Here is an 8,420-nt window from a genome sequence, read left to right on the forward strand (position 1 = left end):
GGGGGGGGTCACAAGGGGAGTGATCAGACTCTTGGGGGTTAGGCCAGGGGAATGGAGGTCCAGAGGTCACCGGGCCTTAAGGGGAGGGTGTCCCACCCCTTCCTACTTGAGATCCAACTTGCTTTAGTTTTGCATACCGCCCCCCCCTGCAAACTGTCATCCACCTGCCAGCTTAAAATTGAGGCTGGACAGGAAAAGGCCTTTAAATGGCCAATACGTGGCCATTTAGGGCTCTTAATTGGGGCAAGGGCAGGCTTCCTGTCTGAGGCCCTGCCTGCCCCAGCATAAAATCTCTACCAGGAGAGAATCCCATCCATGCTATTTCATGCTCCCCCTCCCTGCCTCAGAACCGGGCGGAGGGGAGGATAAAATTTTGGCCGATGAGACCTAAAATTGTGGGAACACAGCAATCTGTTTGAAATCCAGAACTCCATCCTCCTGCTTCTGAATATTGCTGGGTAAAGTGACAAAACTGCTTCAAGCAAACAAGTTGTCAGTCACCTGCTTCATGCAGCATGGAGTGCAAACTGACCTAACTGACACAAAGAACTTCAGGGCTACACCTTGACTGCAGGATTGTTATGACACAGCAGTTGGTAAAGGCTAAGTTATTTAAAATCCCAGAGGGAAACTTTAAACAACTGTCATAACCTATATTTTCAATTGGTATTTTTGAGATGCAGCTTTGAATTCAGAAAGAAACCACCAAGCCTCCAGAGTTTTTTTTTTTATATAAATTAAGTTAAACATTTACTAATTTAACAAGGAATTAAACACATACACATGTCTACAAATTACTACCATAATAACTTTTAAACAAATTCCCAAATTAATCACTCCTAGGTAAATCTTTACCAAGGCAACAATAACCCATAGACTTTAAACAGACACCAGGCAAAGCACATTTTATCTTACAAATTAAAATTGAGGTTCCTTTCAATTTGGTTCCCTTGCAGACTTGCAGGCAGCATGCCTCTGACTACACACAAAACTCTTTTCTGTATATACTTAGCCTTCCCTTTGAATGCAAATTCTCATTGTATCACCAGGCCCTTTGAACTCTACCTCTTTTAACAATAAAACCCCTTTCAATTTTATTAGTAATATAAACATATTGTTTGATGTCTCCTAGCTAAGTGTAAGATTTTATGAATGGTTTATTCAACAAAATGCAAATGTACTCTCTACCTTACTGTTTAACATCTCAAAACTACTATACATCAAAGCACCCAGACTTTAATCCAGTTAAGACACACACTCACACCCACAGACACAGACCCTATTATAAGTCTAATTTAAAATTATTTCCAATAACATTAAATACATTAATATCTTAATGACATTCCCCTCCCTATCGAAAAATGAACTGTCATAATTCTAAAAAAAAGGCTTCATTTTTTAATAACCCATCTCACACTATCAGTTGTATGCATTAACACTATATATACGCAAATCATTGGTATCAATTGAAATCACTCCAGTTCAGTGAACAGGTTTTTTAAAAATGTCCAATTTTTCTTTAAGCTTTAAACTCTTGATAACACATCTGTGAACAAATTCTCTCTACTAGCAACACATATAATCCGTAGATTAAATGGTTGTAATAATAGACTCCACCTGAAAAGTCTTACACTTTTCTCTCAAAATTTGTCCAAAAACTTCATATCACTTGCATCAACAGCCAACTTGAATTGCTTGGCATAATTGGATACTGCCAAAACTGGTGTTGTAGTTAATACAGTTTTCAAACTATCAAATGACCTCTGACACTCCTGTGTCCAACTTCTTGTTCTTTTTTAGTAGTTCAGTCAGTAAAGCAACCACAATACTAAAAATTTGGTAGAAATTTCCAGTAAAACCCACTCAAGCCCAAAAATCTCTAAACTTCTCATTTTGTTGTAGGCACTGGGAAATCCATGATAGCCTTGACTTTTGCATCTCTTGGAGCCACCTTACCATGTTCAATGGTATGGTCTAGATACATAACTTGCACTTTTGCAAATTCACTTTTAGCCAACTTCATCACCAAATTAGCTTCTTGTTATCAAGAAAATAATCCTCCCACATGCTGTAAATGCTCCTCCCACGTCTGACTGAAAACTATTAGATCATCAATATAAACAGCACAATTGCTTAGACCCGCAATTACTTTGTCAGTCTTTGAAATGTCACAGCTGCATTCTTCATACCAATTGGCATGACTTTAAGCTGACATAGTCCACTTGGTGTTACAAAAGCCGATATCTCCTTTGTTCTCTCTGACAACTGTACCTGCCAATATCCTTTTAGCAAGTCAATCTTTGTGATAAATTTCGATTGTCCCACTTTCTCAATGCAATCTTCCAACCCTGCTATAGGACATGAATCCGCTTTTGTCACCACATTCACCTTTCAATAGTCCACACACAGTCTTTGGGCAGAATTTTCTGGCTGATGTGCCGATGGCAGAGCCTGCACATCAGCACTTAAAAGTTGCGCGAGCATCCCGCCGTCAGCGCGCAACATCGTGATATTTCGGTCGGCGAGCACGCACAGCAGCGGGTCACACGCCTGCCATTAATTAAAGGCCTCATTAGGGCCCTTAACTTGCCAATTGTCCAGGATTTTGAGGGGCCCGTGCGAACTTCGGGTTGGTGCACGGGCCCAACAGGCAGGCAGGTCAGAGATTTTTTAATAAAACTCATGCACTGGCAGGATATGTGGACTCAGAGGGGTTGTTTATGTTTTCCACGAAGTTTTAATTGCAGAAAGTGTTTTAAAGTTTCCTGTATGATTGTTAGCAGTTCACATCGATTTCCAAGAGCTTTTTGTGTACTTTGAAACCAGTCTGCAGACAGTAATCTTTCCCGGACCTGCAGCTTTCTGGAGGCCTCCACTTAGCCTGGGGGTATGGGTTCTGACATCTCCACTGGGGGCAGCTCCTCTGAGGAGGAAGGGAGGGATAGAATAAGGAGGGGGCCAGATCGAGACAATCAGCCTCCAGGGAAGCGGCCTTTGGGAGGCCAGGCGTAAGCACAAGGGGCACAGGGCTAAGAGGTAGTCCAAGGTGAAAGGGGCCGCAGACGACGCCACTATCCTGCTGCCAAGGTATACAGGTGGCGAAGCAGCTGCCTCAGGGGCTGAGGTGCAGTGCCGAAGGAGGCTATGACTCTCAAGGGAGACAGTCACCTATATCTGTCAGATGATTGGCCCTGAGATTTCCCCTAACTGTGTGGGTGGACATCCCATGCCAGCGGCTCTGAAGCTCACAGTTGCCCTCCACTTCTATGCCTCTAGCTCCTTTCAGGGCTCGGTGGGTGATCTTTGCAGTGTCTCCCAATCAGCTGTCCACACTTGTGTCAAGCAGGTTACAGACGCTCTGTTCAGACGGGTATTGACCTTCATCCATTTCTGCTGCAACCAGGCAATTCAGGCACAACGAGCCAGAGGCTTCGTGGCCATTGCTGGCTTCCCCCGTGTCCAGGGTGCTATAGACTGTACACATGTGGCCATCAAGGCACCAGCAGGTGAGCCTGGTGTCTTCATCAACAGGAAGGGCTTCTACTCCATGAACGTGCAGATATTGTTTGATCACAGGATGCAGAATTTACAAGTCAGTGCAAGGTACCCAGGCGGCTCCCACGATGCCAACATCCTCAGATACTCCCAGGTGCAGGGCATGGCTAGATGGTTGGCTGCTGGTTGACAAGGGCTATCCCCTGCAAAGGTGGCTCATGACCTCTCTCCGCCATCCAAGAACAGAAGCTGAGCAGCGGTACAATAGGAGCTAGGGCACCACAAGGGCTGTGGTGGAGAGGGCCATAGCTCTTCGCAAGATGCGCTTCCGTTGCCAGGACCAGTCAGGAGGCGCACTCCAGTACCCCCCAGATCGCGTCTCTCTGACAGTGGTAGCATGCTGCGCTCTGCACAATCTTACGCTGGAAAGGGGGGATGGAATTGATGATGAAGACCTTGACTCTCTGGATAAGGCTGCACATGATGAATCCAGCAGTGGCTCAGAGGTGAGGAGGCACAGGGCAATGATGAGGGGCAGCACGCCGACCCGCTATTACATCAAGGAGGCAGGGACACCCGGGAAAATTTAATCCAACGATCCTTCAGCTAGCTCCACGCTCATGGATCAGCAGGACCAGCATTGCCTGGCGCTGCCACACATGCCACTTAGGTGCTACATCTTCCACCTTATCAGCTGCAACTAAGGGCTTAGTACAGAAACATCAATGTCCACTCGAACACTCATGATAGTTCTGTGAAAAAGACAAATGTAGCATAAAGGAAACACTCTCAGCCATGGTCAGAAAAGTACACTTTATTCTGTCCAACATATAACAGAAACGTCTCTATTGCAAACATAAGTATATTTTTCCCTAATCTAACGCCAACACAAAAAAAGCACCAGTGGCGCAGAGTGGCATTTATTTAAGTTGAGTGTCGAGGTTCACAGCTGAGGTGCTAAGGACCTTTTGGACAGAGTAATGTGGGGCGCACTGGCTGAAAGGGTGGTGCAGATCCCAAACCCCATAAGATGCAATAAATCTTTGGCTGTGCAGCAGCAATGCCATGACACATTAGGCCATGGGGATAGTAATCACAAATGGGATAAGGTGACTTGGGAAGGTGGTGGAGATGCGATTCCTCAAGGGGACGAGGGACCTTTGTGTTTGACCCACATGTCAGAGTGTCTCTGTGAATGAGCATTGTTGCAGCATTAATGATTGCAGCAGCCATCAGTGGTTTGGATGGTGGGCAGACAGAGTGAATGGGATTGTAGACCTCAAATACCTGCCTGCTGGACCCCAGCCTCACCACCACCTGCTGCCCTGGCTGCCTGCCTCCTCCCCAGCTCCATGGCCTGCTCCTCAAAGGTCGTGAGGCGCTGGAGGAGGGCGTGCCCACCTCCAGTCCTCTGGTGCTCCCACTGGTTGTGTTCAGTTTTTGCCTGAACAGAGAAGAGGATTTATTGGGGCTGATCGCTCATGTACTCTGCACGCACACACCGCACCCCAACCACAGTGGCCCATCTGAGGCCTCCAGTGGCTCCTGTCCACACTACTGGTGATCAGTCCCCAGAAGATAGTATGGCTGGTCCCAACCCCCTCCCCAAGGAGGCGCAACTAGGTGCGGCGCCAAGGCCAGCAGATGGCACTTGGCCATGGCACCTTGAGGCTCCCCTTCCACCATCTCATCACCATCAATGTGACGTGTTGGAGTTCTGAGTATGTGTCTAGCGGCCTCCCCTGCAGGTTGCCCCCAGACTACTCAAATGCGACAAACACCAACATATGCTGTGGGGAGAACCCATCTTCTCCTCAACCAATAAGGCTGATGTAAGCATGGTCAGTACCTGTTTGCCCACCCAGCTTGTGTCAATGCAGTAACGACAGCAAGACATGTTGGGGAGCTCAAAGGCTAAGGCTATCTTCTGGGTCAAATGGCCAAGGCCAACATGGTACTCACCCTTCCAGAGCGCAGCAAATCATTGAATCTCTTGCGGCACTGAGTGCCTGTATGCCACACATCATCATGGGCGCTTACAGCATCATCAACCTCCTCCCACGCCTGCTTGGTGACATGGGGGGGCCTTCCTCCTCCCATCATCCAGATACATTATATCCCGACGGCTGGACACCTCTTGCAGCAGGACAGCAAGGCATGCATTGGAGAAGCGAGGGGCACACTGGCCCCCGCTGGCTTCTCCTGCAGCCTGCCCCCCTCCTCCTGCTCATGCTCCTGTCCTGTGACAGCTGCCTCTCTCTCTCCCTAAGTGGCCATGGTGCACTGCCTCAAGCAGGCTGCCTGGCCACTCTTTATACAGACTGCCGGCTCCCCATTGGAACCGGCAGTCTGAGGCCGCCTGCCCCCGCGACTATTTTCCCATTCTCCAGGGAGTCGCTAACCCGCTGGGGTGGGCCTTAATTGGCCCGCCCGCGGAAAATAATGGCGCAGCCCGTTTCGGCGGTGGCAATCAGCTGCCCGTCCGTCGCCGAGTCGGTCGGGCCCACCCACCTGTCAAGGGCAAAATTCTGCCCTTTATGTTCCATCCAGTTTCAGTACCAGCACAATAAGCGAACTCCAGTTACTGCAACTAGACTCAATTATATCATTTTGAAGCATGAAATCAATTCCTTTTTGTACTTATAGATTAAATCTGACAAAGTTATCCTAAGGATGTTGCCTTATTGAAGATGAAACCTGTACAGAGACATCATGTATAGCGAAATCTGTTTTTCCCAATTCATTCCCACAAATAGGTTTGTGTGACTGCAATAGCTTTTCCAAATCACTTTGACACTTGCTTGGAAGGTAACTCAATATTTCATTTAAATTTTCAAGCACCCCCTCATTATCCAATTTGATTAGAGGAAAATCAATTTCAGAGACCTGCACTTCTACATTTCTCATCATCCACCATCACTAATACCTCTTCCCTGTCAAAGTATTTTTTAAGCATATTTACATGACATACCCTCTGCCTCTTATATCTGGAATATTTATTAAATAATTTACTTCACTCAATTTATTTTCAATCCTGTAAGGCCCACTACTTCTTGCATTTAATGAATCACCTAGTACTGGTAACAAAACTAATACTTTCCAGAAACAAAACTGCAAGCTTTCACTTTCTTATCTGCCTTCACTTTCATCATTTGCTGTGATATCTTTAAATGTTCCCTAGCCAACTCACATGCTCTATTCAATCTTTCCCTGAAACTTGATATATAATCCAAGAGAATAGTTTTTGAATTTTGACCCACCAATTTCTCATGAATTAATTTCAGTGGTCCCCTTACCTCATGACCATAAACTAGTTCAAAAGGGCTAAAAGCAGTTGATACATTAGTAGTGTCTCTAATTACAAGTAAAAAAAATGGAATTCCTCTACCCTAATCCTGTGGATAATCCTGACAGTACACTTTCATCATAGTTTATAAAGTTTGATGCCATCTTTCCAAAGCTCCTTGTGACTCCAGGTGATAAGCTGCTTCCTTAAACTGTTTTATCCCCAAACTGCTCATTACTTTCTTAAACAGCTTTGACATGAAATTTGACCCCTGATCTGATTGTATTTCCTTAGGTAAACAATGTCTTGTAAAAATTTTTATTAACTCCTCCACAATCTTCTTAGTTGTCATATTTCTTATCGCTTCAGAAAACCTGGTAGACACATCCATTATTGGTAAGTACTGATTTCCACCTTTAGTCTTGGGAGGGGGTCATACACAATCAATCATGACTCTAGTAAAAGGCTCTTGAAATGCTGGTATTAGGATGAAAGACGCCAGCTTAATCACTGCTTGTGGTTTCCCTGTTACTTGACATCTGTGACAGGTTCTATGGAATTTGACTACATCCCTACGCAATCCCAGCCAAAAAAAGATCCTCTGTATCTTTTCCTGTGTTTTCCTAATTCCAAAATGTCCCCCCATTGGAATTTCATGAGCAATTCTCAGAATCTCATCAATTTAAAATAATTTCCAATAAAATTATATACATTAATATCTTCATAACAAACATGCAATGATGAACTAGCTCTGGCAATTGGTTTTAGGTCTTGTAGACTATGACAATGTTGCAGCCTCTCCCGGGAAGCACAGCCTCGTTATGTGCAGTTCCTCGGAGGTGCAGGTATGTTGTCCTGAGAGTATTAAGTCTGATTGAAGGGTAAGGATTCTGTGAGCATGTCTTCTTCTTGTTGCAATTCTCTTTTCTCCTTCCTCCTCCTGCTGCCCCTCTTACCAGATTGAGATTGACAATGGTTCCTATGGAGAAATAAATGCAATACATGCATTAAGAGTTTAGGATGTGGAACAGTATCTACAATCGCTCCAAAATCATTCACGGAGAATAATCACCACTATTTAATGCAAAGAAAACTTTTTACAGCTTTACTTGAGAGAACCTGGTGATCCCTTCAATATCAATGGAAGTGGCCATCTCCTAACTTAAATGGAGTGATTGTTGTATGGGTAATCTGGCAACCATTTTGTGCACAACAAGATCTGGCCAGAAGTTATAGTTCATGTTGGAACAAACAATATCTTCAGATCCTATTCCAAAAGTTAGGCCACAGATTAAGAAACGGCCTGCAATGATCATCTGTGCAATGTGGCACCGGCCACAAACTATTCAGCACTGGAACAGTCAAATTAGGTAGGTAAAGGAAGGGTTCAAACTCTTGTGGCATTGGGATCAGTTCTGGAGTAGCAGTGGTACTCAGAGTAACAATAGGGAAGCCAACAACTGAACGGAGCTGTGCCCAATAGAGAAGAGTCAGAGATTAATTATGGCACAGAAGGAGGCCATTCAGCTCATCAAGTCCATGCTGGCTCTTTAGGGAACAATCCAATCAGCCTCATTCCCCTGGCCTATCCCCATGTCCCTATAAGTTTATTTTCCTCAAGTGCCTATCCAATTTGCTT

Source organism: Carcharodon carcharias, chromosome 13 (assembly GCF_017639515.1).
Source record: "Carcharodon carcharias isolate sCarCar2 chromosome 13, sCarCar2.pri, whole genome shotgun sequence".
In the NCBI taxonomy this organism is placed as follows: domain Eukaryota; kingdom Metazoa; phylum Chordata; class Chondrichthyes; order Lamniformes; family Lamnidae; genus Carcharodon; species Carcharodon carcharias.